Source organism: Bidens hawaiensis, unplaced genomic scaffold, assembly GCF_021521415.1.
Source record: "Bidens hawaiensis isolate Kalapana, Puna unplaced genomic scaffold, B.hawaiensis_p1.1 tig00014405_1, whole genome shotgun sequence".
NCBI classification, from domain to species: Eukaryota; Viridiplantae; Streptophyta; class Magnoliopsida; order Asterales; family Asteraceae; genus Bidens; species Bidens hawaiensis.
In genome coordinates, this window is record NW_027492247.1 from 60643 (window position 1) to 76498 (window position 15856).

Genomic DNA, 15856 nt, shown 5'->3' on the forward strand with positions numbered 1-15856 from the left:
TGATATTGTTTTACTTGACTTAAAGTATGTTAAGGAAGTAAATGACAAACTTCGAACGTGTGAGAAAAAGCTATGGGAGAAAATCCTGCAAGATGAGAAAACCATCTTGATACTTAAATAAACGATTGAGGATAAACATATAGCTATTAATAGGCACATAGATGAAAATGCAGCTCTCAAACTTGAGTAACAAATACTTAAGATTGAGACTGAGCGAGTAAACTTGAAATTAGCAAGCGATGCTGCTTCATCTTATGTTCTTGATCACATTATGCCCAAAACTTCTTCAAATGTTAAATCTGAGGATGATGTGATTGAGAACATCAAGCCTACCGTGGAATATCATGTTGTTCCACCACGAATCTGGCATTCTTATATTCCTAAGAAACCAAGAGGTTTCAAGAAGTCGTTGTACATGGAAATTACGACTCTACTTCATGATTCAACTATGCCTGTTGATGAATTTGTTGACGCTTCTGAAACTGCTGACATTAATAGTTCTGGATGTGATAGTGCAACTGGAGTGAAAGTTGCAGAATCTGTGTTAATCGAACAACATGTTGAGGTTAATCATTCTGACAATGAGGGTGTTTGTATCACCAAGAGGTTTGCTAAGAGAAGTTTCTATCACAAGAAATCTCATGGAGTTAACAAGCCAAAAAATGTTAACAAGATTATGTTTGTCAATGGTGAAACTTCTGAATCCGAGTAAAAAGCTATCTTTAGAAATCAATTAATCAAGAGTTTTATTGATTGAAAGCTAAAGGCAAGCGTGCTGAAACAGCACCTCTGGTCAACAAATTCATTGATCGGAGGCGGTGTTTCCATTGTAATGATATTGGGCATGCATTTTACGCATGTCCTAATCGTTTAAAGCACAATCACGTCCAGTCATAGAACTTTTCCTCAAAGAAACCGGGTTCAAGTCATGTTGACAAACCAATAGTTGCTTTAAAATCCGAGCTGGTTAGGATTTTAAAGAATTCAGATGTTGTGAAAAGTGGTTGTGACAAAGATGAACGTTTCAAATCTACACCATCCACTTTTTACATTAAGAAGAAAAATGTTGCTCAAAACTGGGTGGCCAAAACAGTTTCAAATGACAAGCCATCGAGTTTTGAAGATGACGAAATATCTGTTTGTAATTCGTACGCGTCGAGTTTTGATTTGCTGTTAAGCCAATCAGAATTAGATAACAGGAAGTCGTTGTTTAGTAAGTTTAAACAACCCAAGACCAAGAAGGCTCGGGTATCCTTGTTTCACTAAACCGTTAGCTGTTTGTGCAGGGGCTCTCGATATCTCACGATTCATGTTGGATAATGGATAGTGGAGCCTCTAGGCACAAAACGGGTACCCTACACTTACTTGAGAATGTCAGATCCATCCATGGAGGGTATGTCGGTTTTGCTGCGAATCAAGGTGGACAGATTGTGGATGAGGGCACGTTAACGAATGGAAAGGTTACATTTGACAAGGTGAACTACGTATTAAAGTTTGACAACAACATGTTCAGTATACAAAAAATCTTTGATAAAATCTTTTCTACCCACTTCACCGATAAGGAGTGCCTAATCTTAAAATCGGGTTTTAAGATACCTGATAATTGGAATTGATGCATTCCCATGTCAACTTCATCATCAAGCGCTCAATGCTTCATTTCAAAAGCGTCAGAGCGAGAGTCGATTCTATGGCTTCATCGGATGGGACATATTAATGTGAGAAAGATGAACCACCTGGTTTATAATCATCTGGTTGATGGGGTTAATTTGTGGAGTTTTCACTTGAACGAGGTATCTTCGAATGTAAGAAAGGGAAGTAGATGAAGAAATCTCACCTAAAGAAGATGATCAACACCATCAACTTACCATTTGAGCTTCTACACATGGATCTATTCGGTCCAATGAATGTCAAGAGTATCAAGGGTGAACTCTATTGCCTTGTGTTCACCGTTGATTATTCATAATTCTCTTGGGTTATGTTTTTGGATACCAAAGATGAGATGCTTGATTCTCTTATGATTCTGTACAAGAAATTGGAGACGTTTTATAATTTTCCGATTCGTCGAATCCGAAGCGACAACGGGAAAGAGTTCAAGAATAACTAAATGCAAGAATATTGTAACGAGCATGGGCTTCTTCATGAGTTTAGTACACCCTACACTCTGCAACAAAACGGGGTCACTGAATGAAAGAATCGGACTTTGATAGAGACATCTCCGACCATGCTTGCAGATTCAAATTACTAGTTAATTTTTGGACCGAAGCAGTGGCGTCAACTTGTTATACTCTTAACCACATTCTTACTGTGAAAATGTTCGGGAAGACTTATTTTGAGCTACTTAATCGGAGAAAACCGAACTTGAAGTGGCTTGAACCGTTTGGGTCGACCTGCAGCGTTCTTGAACCCAATGGTAAATTTAGTCCCAAGTCGGTTGAAGGATTCTTTGTGGGTCATGCTATTCCGCTTAGACGTGTATACTTACCTAGCAGACACTGGATCGTGCAAGTGTAAAATGTTGATTGTCAACATTACACTCCGTTTACCCAAAGACCTGGAGATTTTCGGTTGTTTGACTATGATAGCCTCTAGGAGAGTTTTCGAACTCCTTGAGGAGACTATTTCTGAAGATGTTGTCATCGTGTTATATCAACAAAAGCAAGATGATGATCTAGTCAATATTTCAACACGACAAACTCCCAATGTTGTTGTTCCTCAAAATGATCCAGATCCCATTTAGGGTGATGCTATACCTGAGACTACACCTATTTTCGATGATGATGGGGAATCATCTAAGGAGTTAATTGATGCTATTTCTCCTTCATCACATGAAGTGTCAGTCGAAGAGAATGTTTCCAATCTCCATTCTGATGCGTTAGTGCCCACTGAAGTTATGCCTCGGACCTTGACACATCATCCAGAAGAGAACATAATTGGTGATTTGAAGGCGGGGGTCCAAACAAGGCGTCGGATCGATCAGAGCCTTCGTTGTTTCAACACGAGTGTATCACCACTGCAAAGCGGTTCTCATTTAGATGTTTTATCTCTCAAATAGAACCCAAGACGTATAAGGAAGCGTTGACCAAAGAAAACTGGGTCAATGTGATGCAAGAGGAGCTTATGCAGTTTGAGAAGCTAGGGTTGTGGGAGCTCGTTGACTTGCCAGAGAATAAGAAACATATTAACACCAAGTGGATGTTCAAATGCAAGCGCGACGAGAATGGTATAATTTCCAGAAACAAGGCTCGGCTCGTGGTTCTCGGTTTTAATCAGGGAGAAGGGATAGATTACAGCGGGATTTATGCATCGGTAGCAAGACTGGTAGCGATTCAGATCATCCTAACCTTTGCTTCCTAGAAGGGCTTCAAATTTTATATGTTGGATGTAAAGTCTGCTTTTCTCAACGGGAAAATTAGTGAAGACGCCTACGTGGGACAACCACCGGGATTCGTCGATCCGATCCACAAAGACAAGATGTACTTACTCGATAAAGCCTTATACGGTCTCCATCAGGCCCTCAGAGCCTGGTATGAGACATCGTCCCAATAATTGCTGGGCAATGGCTTTATTCGAGGAACCATCGACTGTGCACTTTTCAATAAAAAAGTGGATCGCCATCTACTGATCGTGCAGATATACGTAGACGATATCATCTTTGGGTCGACAACTGATGCTCTGTGCAAGAAGTTCGAGGAGGTTATCAAACAAAAGTTTGAGATGAGTGCTATGGGGGAGATGAAGTTTTTCTTAGGGCTTCAGGTGGAGAAGTTACCTAACGGTTTTTTCATTCACCAGACGAAATATGTCAATGATGTCTGAAAAAATTCAACATGATTGATGCAACGGCAATCAGTACTTTTCTGTGTTTGAATCATGGAATTGGACCTGATCCCAACAGGGAGTAGCAAACTCTCTACCGATCCACGATTGGCTCTCTCATGTACCTCACTGCTTCTCATCCAGACATCATGTATGCCACATGTTTGTGCACCCGATATTAGCCTATTTCGAAGGTTGCACATCTCATGATCATCAAGTGCATCTTACGCTTTCTTGAAGGATGTCCAGGGGTCAGTCCCTGGTATCCGCGAAACGATGAGTTTGTTCTGAGGGCATACTCCGATTCGGACTATGGAAGCTGCAAGCTGAATGCCAAATCTACATCGGCTGGTTGCCAATTCTTTAGAAGGAGATTAGTCACGTGGCAATTCAAGAAACAAACCATGGTGTCGCTATCTACATGTGAAGCTGAGTACGTAGCTGCTTCCAATTGATGCTCTCAGGTTCTCTGGATCCAACAATAGATGCGGGACTACGGTTTGAATTTTCTGACTACTCCTATATTTGTAGATAACTCTGCAGCAATTTCAATAACTAAATATTGGGTAAATCACTCCAAAATGAAATATATAGAACTACGGTACCACTTCATTCGTGATTGCTGCTAAAAGAAGTTGATCACCGAAGATAAAATTCACACCGATGAACAAAAGGCTGATCTTTTTACCAAAGCTTTCGATAAAACTCGTTTTAAATACTTATTAAAGCTTTTAATGGTATAAAAGGTTTGGGCGGTGGGGAAAATATTGTTACCGAGATACTGGATTCTGATACCCGTGAACTCATTCATTGGAGTCAATTTTTATTTATATATAAACTTTTTCATATAGTTTTTGATTTTAGGGGGATATATTTTCAGAAAAACCAAAAACATTGAATAATTAAAAAAGTTAAAAGCATTAAAAAATTTGAAAAGGTCAATAACATTATAAAATCCAAAACTCAAAAACATTCAAATATGTTTGCTCCTCAGAAAATGAGTTTTTAAAGCCAAAAGAGAAGATGATAATCCATTGATCATCTGGTCCCAAATCCTGTAAAAAGTAAGCATAAAAGTTTGTGTGCTTAATTGCCTTAGTGCATTGGTAGGCCTTTAAACAAACAAGTACAAAAACGTATGTGATATAAACCTAAATACTGCCGAATCAAGGGGGGAAACATCTTAATGCTTGATTTATATCTGTTTTAAGCAAAAGGTTTAAAGATTGCTGTGTGTGCATGCTTTCATTCTACAAAGAAATTTAACTTATTTTTCATTTTATTTTGCAAAGAAATTCAAATTGATTTTTTCTTTAATTTTGTTCAAATCTTGGATGCTCTCTTGCGCGATAAGATTATCCGACCTGAGGGTTAAGATTTGAATATTCTGCTTTAACTTCTTGGTGTTTTGTACAAGCTTGGATCTCTTCTGCGAATACTATAAGCACAAACATGTGAAAGTCATGTATCGACCTGGGGATCAAGGCTTGTACAACTTTAACTTATTTTATCTTTTAATTTTTGTTAAAATGGAACCTTATTTGCGTGTAGTAATACCGACCTTAAGGGAAAAATTTTAACATTCGAAGTTGTCTTATTTTGTTATTTTTGCATGAGTCACAGCTAATCAAGTTTCAACAAATTATGTCTGAACGGTGGGGCCCACATAAGATTCGTGCTTAATTGAACCAATTAATCATATCACGGAAATTTCTGAACCATTTGTTGGAAGGTTTAGGTGGACAACAATACCAATGACTGACTTAAGGCCAGTCTAAATAAAACTGTGACTAAAGGGTAATTTGGTCAATATTATTCCTTGCTTAAACACACAAAAATATGTGATTATCTGTTTGTAAATAGCTTGAAGTTCATTTGTTTGTTAGTTTTACTGTTTTTCACTTAAAACCAACAAGATTTTGTTTTCTGATTTAGTTTTCTACTCTTGAAGTCTGGGTGAACTATCTTTGGGGTTAATGATTTTCAAAGAACAATGAACCAAGCTGAGTTTCAAAATCATTTCAAAAAGATGCAAAACGTTTTTATGTTATATTCAAGGTCATTAAATTGGAGTTGATATAGAGTATCTTCTCAAAATTGAGCTATTTAAGTTATTATTTTGATGTACAAGGACATTAGGTTGTACTTGGAACATCACGTGGGTGTGAATTGGAAATTTGATCAGGATTTGAGGTTGTTTACTTATGCAACACATAAGTTTTGCGCCGCATAAGTTTGTTAACTTATGCGTCACATAACTACGACTATAAATAGAACATATCCGGCGCATAAGTTTTATAACTTATGCGATGTGACTTGATTACTCTCTGATCTTGATTCCTACTTTGCCCAATTTCAAGCCATCATAATGCCCAATTTTTCTTTTTTATGTGATTACCACACTAACTCAGGAATTAAAGGTGAGATTCATGATATACTGATTAAGTTTTTGTCTGTGAACAGTGACCTGGGGACATATATGTTGAATTCAACTTAAAATCAAAGGGTTTTTGTCATATGTGTTGGATTTGGACTTATACATGCATAACGAACATTATTAAACCACTTAATTGATTTTTTACACACATATTGATAACATATCTGAGATTCGTATTTAACCGAAGATATATCCACTTAATTGACCTATTAAGTTTGTTATCAAATCAAAATTGATGTCAACTTAGTGATAATAGGCCATAGTAGAATAAGTATATAGATTAAATTTGATCAAAACTAAACAGTTGAATTGGATTGGATTTTTTGTCATATTCAAGACATATACGACACATGTGTTTTAGACATATGCGGCGCATATGTCCAAAACATATGCGGCGTATATGTTATATGACTTATCCGCTGGGTATAATACATATGCATTGGTCAAACTTAGTCAAATTAGACTTATGCGTTGATAATACTAATCCGCTGGTAACTGAACATATCCGCTGGTTAACGTGGTCAAAATTATGCATGGTCAAATTGACATATGCATGGTCAAACTGGTCAAATATTATATACTTATGCGTTCGTGACTTATCCGCTGGACATTAAACAAATACATATACGGCCAGTTTGAAATGAACTTTTATGATCTGAAACCTTGTTCTAACATGTTCATTTGATTTTGTTTTTAGATGGTTAAAGAAGCAAAAAATACAGACTATAAGCACAATATATGTGCTTATCTCTAAAGAAAGAAGGGCCTGTGATTTTCTTAGATCACATGACAGGGAATAATCTGGCCAAACTGTTTTCTTACAAGAACAAGAAAGAGCACCAAATTCCAAAGTCCGGGGTTTATTCGGTCATTTGTTTAATCCAGATTATATTGCTCAATCCGATAATAAATGGAGAAAGGATGGTAGTGGCTCGGAAAGAGAAGTAGAGGATAAATTGATGGAAGATTTTGTTCCTGTTGGAGGTAGTAAGAGGTTCATAAAGATTGAATCTGAGTTTGAGGGTTAAACTTTTACACCTAATAAGAAGAAAAGGAAGGTGGTAAAGAAGGAAGTTGTTACTCAGAGCACATAAGAGGAATTGGTTTATTCAGCTACATTTGATAAGGATCTGGAGGAGACTGAGTCAAATTCTGAAGCTAGACGTATAGCATTAGCTGATCTAAGAGCTAGATTTCAGAAGAAAACTGCATCTAAGAAAAGGAAAACCACTGCTAAAGATGAGGAGGCTTACGAGTTGTTGATACACGACTTGAGCTTCTCGGTCTTTATATTAGTATTATTATATTAATGATAATGTAAGGGGTATTTTGGTAAATATATCCCCATTCGCTCTAATGTAGAGCTATTCGTTACCCCATAACGAATAAGCAACATTCCTTATGTTTATCAGCCACATTCGTTAACCCATCTTAACGAATGAAGGGCATTCGTTAGTTTTTAATGTAATCACAAATGAGGATGTTCATTCCTTATGATTAATGTAACGAATGACACATTCGTTAAGGTTAAGTTAACGAATGTGTCATCATGTATATATACCCGTAATGTTATCATTAATGTAAGCAGTTCGTTATTTTATCATCCTCTGAGTCGTTACTCTATCCGAATATACTCTCAACACACACAGTTCACACACTAACAATAGTCAACCTAATCGTATCAATCAATCAATGTAGAACATGATGTCATCTTAGATCTAGATCCTTCTATGCTTAATCAAGTGGTATCAGAGCTAGTAGATTAGATCTTCATGATTATTCATTGATATTTCTCATTCGTTCATCTAGTTTTGGTTCTAATTCACCTTAAATTGACATGAATCAGTGAGTCTAATGTTTCAATGAAACAGAGATTTCTAATCATGTGTATTGAACTGGTACAAAAGTAATTAGGTGTGTTATTAAGGTAATTGAGACTGGTAATGGAGGATTGAGTGCTAATTGATTAGTATTTGAGTGAATTGAGAGTTAATTGAGTTGGTCATGACGTTAATGGTGGTTAACGTGTTTAAATTAGGTTTTAATTGAGTTTGAAATTGGACGATTGTGGATACGGACTGGTACAGTGAGGTTCGGATTTGGATTCCGAATAGATTGACATAGGTTTTGTGGATTATGGACTGATTTGGACAAGTCAGAACTTAGAATTGGATGTTTGAAGATATGAAGGCTGATTCATTAACTTTTTGAAGATTGATTCATTAACTGATCATTCGTTACAATCTAATTGATCATTCGTTCAATCTAATTCGTTAATCACATTTGCATTTTTATTCGTTCATTTGTTACACATTTTTTGATCCTCATTCGTATAAACAGTAACACATTCGTATTCTAAATCGTTACTCAATCACATTCGCTATTTCACTCTCATTCGCTAAATAAATCAAATTACACTTTTCTCATTCGTACACTCATTCGTTCTTTCATATTCGTGCTTTCACATTTATTTGAACAGTGAACAGAACATAATCCTTAAGTGTTGACAAGTTTTGTCCTTTGACTATTCAAACTTGTGATAACATGGCTTCATAAAATGCCACGTATTATTCGTTTGCATCCCAAAATGCGTTAATGCAACATATGTTAACAATGGACAACGAGATTGGTACCCACAACAAATGTCCAAAACTTTTGAAATTATCTGAATTTGCTCGTTGGAAACCGAGGTTTTGTGCTCATCTGGGTTCGGTACATCCAAGTAGTGTACATTTTCTAGAAGTAGTCTACAAGGCACCTCTTGTAGGAAGTGACACACTTGGTTGGACTGCTAAAGATCATGATCATTTTGAAGCCCAGGAGATTAAGTATTTTGAAAATGAGACCAAAGCTTACTCTACTCTCACGATGGCATTGCCCGAGCAAATTTTTCATCAATATAGCACTATAAAGACCTGTGCTTCTTTATTTGCTACTTTGAAGACTCGCAGCTTGGGAAACACAATCGAGAGTAAAAAGACTCTAGTGAAATTTCAGTTTCGCAATTTTACGTTATTGAAAAACGAGACTGTGGAAGAAATGATAATTCGGTTATGTCATCTGGTTGTGGAAATGACTACTATTAATCTCGAACCAACTGAGGTGGACAAGATTGACACCTTGAAAAATGCATTACCACCTTCTTATTCTACTTTCTTACTGGTGTTGAAGGAAAATGGTTATTTTCGTAACGACCAACTCACTGCTGAGCAATTCATCAACAAGCTCGAAGAAAGAGAATATGATTTGAAATGCCAAACATCATTGAAGGATAATCATAATCAAAATCAATCTCTTTATGGTGGTTCATTACCTGCTAATAATTCTTCAAGCTCAGTCCCAATCACAACATCCTTCACATAAACAACACAAGAAGAGTCTGCTAATGGTAATGATTCTGCTAATGTATGTTTTATGGCGTCTGGTGTGTTTACCAATTAAACAGTGAAATAGCCTCCCGGCTTTGAGGATCCAGACTATCCAGAGCGTGTTTACCGATTAAACAAAGCTCTTTATGGTTTACACCAGGCCACGATAGCCTGGTACAGCACTTTGGCTGACCATCTGATTGATAGTGGATTTAAGAGGGGAACTGTGGATGGTAATCTACTCTACAAGAATTTTGGTGAATTTACGTGGACGACATTTTTTTCGGTTTGACAAACGACAGCTTGTGCGAAGACTTTGAAGCGACGATGTGTAAGGCCCCGAACCCCGGGAACCCCACAGTTGGTAATCATTAAAAAAACTCATAAAAATAATTAATCTTAAAAACAATTCTTTTCATTAAAATAAGCATCACAGAGTATAATTTGGTGGAAAACGTAAATAAGTAAATGAGTTCCCAAAACCCGGGAATTTTACCCAAAATCAACATAATTATCTTTAAATATAAACTTTTAAAAATAAATGTTTAATAATAAAATCTTCAATTCCCGTATGCCCTTCACCGTCCAAGTACCTTCGTGCACGTCCAATCGATAAGACATCCTCTTCCTAACCTGAAACTCACACTAACATGCACACAAAGTCAGCTTAAGCTGAGTGAGTTCAAGTTTTAAATAAGTAACAAAAGTCTTAAATAATCATTCTCACGGTTTTAAAACGGTAAACGGAAATACATCGGTTAGGACACCACATTCAATAAATAGTCATTCTTACGTGTGAGCATCTCTATACGTGCATTCCTATATATATCAATATATATATATAACATTCAATAATAACATTATGGGCCGAGAGAACGTAGAACCCAAACACGTAACATTCGGCGAATGCAAACACAAAGTAGGCATACGCAACATTCAGCAGTCGAGACGACTACAACATTCGCCAAATATTGGTCATTCTAATATATATATATATACACACACACATTCTACAACATTCCAAGGCCTACCAATACTAGCAAGCCAATGTAAAATAATTCAAACATTTCATCAAGTGAGAAAACACTTAGGTGTGCATGCTAGCCCAAAACTTAAAAAGAGTTAAACGGGGCATCAAGGACTCACCTGAAATTAATCGAACACCTACAACAAGCTAGGAAATCCCTAAGTGCACAATCACAAGCAAGGGCCTGAAAAGTATACACAACGTGTTACTAAACTAGACCGTAAGAACACTCTTGCCTAATGGGCCGTTCAAGCCCAACAACTTGGCCCAAGGCCCAACACTTGGCCCAAGGCCCAATAACTTGGCCCAAGGCCCAACACTTGGCCCCAGGCCCAACAACTTGGCCTAAGGCCCAAAACTTGGCCCGAGGCCCAACAACTTTCAATTAACCAAATCCACCCTACGATTAAGGTCGGGGCTAACCATGATGCACCACTCGCCCGTCGGCAATCAAATCGAGTAAAATACGCGCGTAATAAACCTTAAAACAAATTGTTAAACGAATCAGGCCCAAATGTGGCAAATTCCAATTTTAATCTTTTCATTCATTATAATTATGTCACCTAGTTGATAGGGTTGACGATTCCTTTTTAAAACTCTCAATTTAACATTTAAATGAAAATTCGCGCACCGCCGACTCGATTGACCAAGCACCAACCAAAACAGCCCCGAGCATCAAAAAATAATTTTCCCACGGCCCTTAGACTCCCCTAGGGCCATACAAACTGATTCGGTAGGTCATCCAACCGATTAACGCATCAAACTCAACAATTTGCAATTCTACACCCGATAAACCCTAGTTTTCGAACTAAAATCGATTGACCGACCTAAACACCTCCAATGGCCACGAAATTTTAATATGATGTAAATGACATACCTAGGGATCTTTCTACATGGGAAACTCTAATTTTTATCTATGGGAAGTGGGTTAATTACACCTTGGCCGAAAATCTGTCCAACGAAAAGTTTCGGCAAAATTGAGCATCAAAACGATTAGGGTTGAACAAAAAGAGTGTTAGGGATTGTAGTACATACCTTGAACTACTTGTAGGAGCTTGGAATTGATTAAAAAGTCGAAGCAAGGAAGGGAGGGGGCTGGTCTCTTGGCCGATCGGACAGCAGCTGCTACTAGGGTTTAGGTTTTTTTTTAGTGTTATATTATAAAACATTTTTATTCTAGCCCCCGGAATTTAATAATAAAGCAACTTGAAAGAAATGTTAAGTGATTAGACGTACCGGGATGACGTCGGATAAATCCTGAGAATTATACATACTCTACAAGCTTCAATTCTTGAAACCGGAATTAACGGGCGTTACAAGTCCACCCCCCTTACAATGGGTTTCGTCCCCGAATCCCATTGCGACAGGAAGAACTGCAGATAATGCTTCATCAACTCGTCTTCGGACTCCAAGTGGCCTCGGAACCCCTACGGTGTTTCAAATACACTTTCACCTGTCTAACCACCTTATTCCTCAAACGTTTCTCCTGACGGTCAAGAAAAACAATCGGTTGTTCAACGTAGTTCAGCTTACTATCGACTTCAATATCATCGAGAGGCACATGGGCCTCTTCATCCGCTAAGAATTTCCTCTGATGGGACACGTGAAAAGTAGGATGAATCCCCTCGAGCTCCTCGGGAAATTCCAGCCTATATGCTACCTCACCGACTCTGGCCAATATACGGAACGGGCCAATAAACCTCGGACTGAGCTTCCCCCTCTTACGAAAACGAATAATGCCCTTCCAGGGAGAAACTGTTAACATAACCCGATCCCCAGCCTCAAACACAATAGGCCTTCGCCTTTTATCTGCATAAGACTTCTGACGATCCTACGCGGCCTTCATAAATGCCTTAATCTTGTCGAGTTTCTCAATCGTAGCCTCGACCACCTCCAAACTACCCAACTGCTTTTGACCAATGGAACCCCAACAGACCAGAGTCCTACACCTCCTACCATACAACATCTCAAACGGTGGCATCCCAATCATGGCGTAATGACTGTTATTATACGAGATCTCTACCAATGGTAAGTGACGGTCCCAACTACCACCAAAGTCGATAACACAAGCCCGCAACATATCCTCGAGAGTCTGAATGGTCCTCTCGGACTGACCATCCGTCTACGGGTGATAAGCAGTACTGATAAGTAGTTTGGTGCCCATCTACTCGTGAAACTTTTTCCAAAACCTGGTGGTGAAACGCGTATCCCTATCCGAAACAATAGATACCGGAACCCCGTGCCTAGAGACGATCTCATGAATAAATACATCGGCCAGCTGCTCAGAATTAAAGTCTCTCGAATCGGCAAGAAGTGAGCGTTCTTGGTCGTTCTATCCACGATTACCCAAATGGTGTCGTAATTACCCCTAGGAGTACGAGGCAGTTTAGTCACGAAATCCATAGTAAGATGCTCCCATTTCCACTCAGGTATTTCCAAAGGCTGAAATTTCCCAAACGGCTTCTGATGCTCGGCCTTAACTTGCAGACACGTCAAACACTTACTCACGTACTGAGCCACCTCAAATTTTGCAAGCCATCAATAAAATTTCTTCAAATCTTGGTACATCTTGGTCGCCTCGAGTGAATAGAATAGCGCGACTTGTGTGCCTCATCCAAAATTTTATCTCTAAATCCCCCATACTTCGGTACCCATAAACAACCATCCTTATACTTCACCCCGTCACCGACATCTTCCAACAATTTCTCCTGACCCCAAACACGTTCTGACATAATCCATTCCACCTACAAAGCCTCATTTTGAACACTGGCTATTTGCTTCAAAATATCGGGTTTCAGGATGAGCTGGTAAGATTTTACACGGATCAGCTTCGGTCTCTCCTTCCGGCTCAACGCCTTAGCCACCACGTTAGCCTTACCGGGGTGGTACATAATATCCAAATCATAATCCTTAATCAACTCCAACCATCTACGTTGGCGCATATTCCATTCCTTTTGTTCAAAGAAGTATTTTAAACTCTTATGATCGGTATAGATAACGCAGGGAACACCGTACAAATAATGCCGCCACAACTTAAGCGCAAACACAACGGCCGCAAGCTCCAACTCGTGAGTAGGATAATTCGCCTCGTGAGGCTTCAACTGCCGTGAGGCATAAGCTATGACTCGACCTCGCTGCATCAAAACACACCCAAGCCCCTGATAAGAGGCATCAGAATACACCACCAAACCCAGAAAACTACAAATTTCAGATGGAGACTTAGGAGACTCCCATTCATTCACGGCTTCCACCTTTGCAGGGTCAACTAGAATACCACTCGGGTTAATAACATGACCCAAGAATTGAACCTCACGCAACAAGAAGGAACACTTAGAAAATTTCGCATACAGTTTGTTCTTCCGCAGAGCCTCCAACACTTCCATAGAGTACACAAGAATGTTGTCGATGAACACAATAACCGAACGATCGAGCATCGGTCTACACACCCGCTTCATAAGATCCATGAACGCAGCCGGTGCGTTGGTCAAATCAAAAGACATCACCAGAAATTCATAATGTCCATAACGAGTGCGGAAGGCAGTATTAGGAATATCTTCCTCCCGAATCTTCAGCTGATGATACCCGGACCTAAGGTCGATCTTCTAGAACCAACTAGGCCCTTGGAGCTGATCAAATAAGTCGTCGATCCTCGGGAGCGGGTACCGATTTTAAACAGTGAGCTTATTCAAATCACGGTAGTCAATGCATATTCGCATGCTACCGTCCTTCTTCTTAACAAACAAGACCGGGGCACCCCATGGCGAGATGCTCGGTCGAATAAAGTCCTTATCGAGCAAGTCTTCCAACTGAGCCATAAGTTCCTTCATTTCATTCGGCGCTAGGCGGTAGGGAGCTCGGGCAACGAGGTTGGCGCCCGGTACAAGGTCTATCTGGAACTCGTCCTCGCTATCCGGCGGCACATCTGACAAATCATCTGAAAATACATCCGGGAAATCCCGAACAATAGGTACATCACCGACGGTAGCCATCTCGGTATTCACATTCATAGCATACGCCAGATACGCCCTGCACCACTGCTGCATCAACCTTCCCGCCTTAAGCATGGATATAATATGTGGCGTCGCAACATTCCGATCACTGAAGACCGTAATTTGAGTCCCATCCGGGGCCCTTAGACGAACGAGTTTCTGACCACAAATGATCTGAGCATCAACAATCGCGAGCCAATCCATCCCGAGCACCACATTGAAACAACCAAGCGGCATCAAATACAATCGTACCGGAAATCTATACCTAGACAACTCGATGGAACAACCCTGAATTGCCCTAGACACGGACACGGATTTTCCTACGGCGACCTCAACCTCAAACACATCGACTACTCGCTCGGGTGATTTATTCAACGAGGAACAGAAAGCGGTGGACACAAAACTTCTACTGGCGCCAGAATCAAATAAAACTGACGCCTGTAACTCATCAAGTTGGAAAGTACCTGGGACGATATTATACTACTGCTTAGCTACACGGTCAACACATACGGTTTCAAAGGAACAAGAAATTATAAGGGTGGAATGAAAGCTAAATAAGGAAAAAGTACCTGAAACGACATCCGCATCATCTTTCGCTTCCTTCTTAGAGATGTTGAAGGCCCTTTCCCTGGCTTTCGGCTTCTCTTCCATCTCCCCTCTTGTGGAAGTCCCCTCACCGGATCCCCCCACCTTACTGTTAGGACAGTTTGATGACAAGTGACTGGCACCCCTACAACGAAACAAGTCAGAGTCGGACACTCGTAATGGGGGTGCCCAACCTTATCGCAACGAAAACAGGTGCGGACCCACTCTTACACTCCCCCTTGTGTAGTTTGCCGCAGTTCTTACAATTACCAAAAGCCACATCCCTACTAAACTCAGAAGTTTCAGTATTCACCCTCTTGCCAGACGAACTAAAATTATTTCCCCCAGGCCGCTTACCATACGAATTAGTGTTCCAAGTCTTCCTAGCCTCGTTCGGCAGTAACTTCTCCCTCTGATCATACAATGTACCTGCCAAGGTAACCACTGAGTGAAAGGAGTTTATGTCGGTGGTCACCACACCCCTACGAATATCCACCGGGAGGCCCTTCACATACTTTTCAATCCTTTTTGCCTTAGGGGTAACCAGATTGGGACATAAGCGAGCCATCTTGTTAAAATTTGTGGTGTATTCCCGATGTGTCATAATGCCCACCTCCAAGGTCAAGAATTCTTG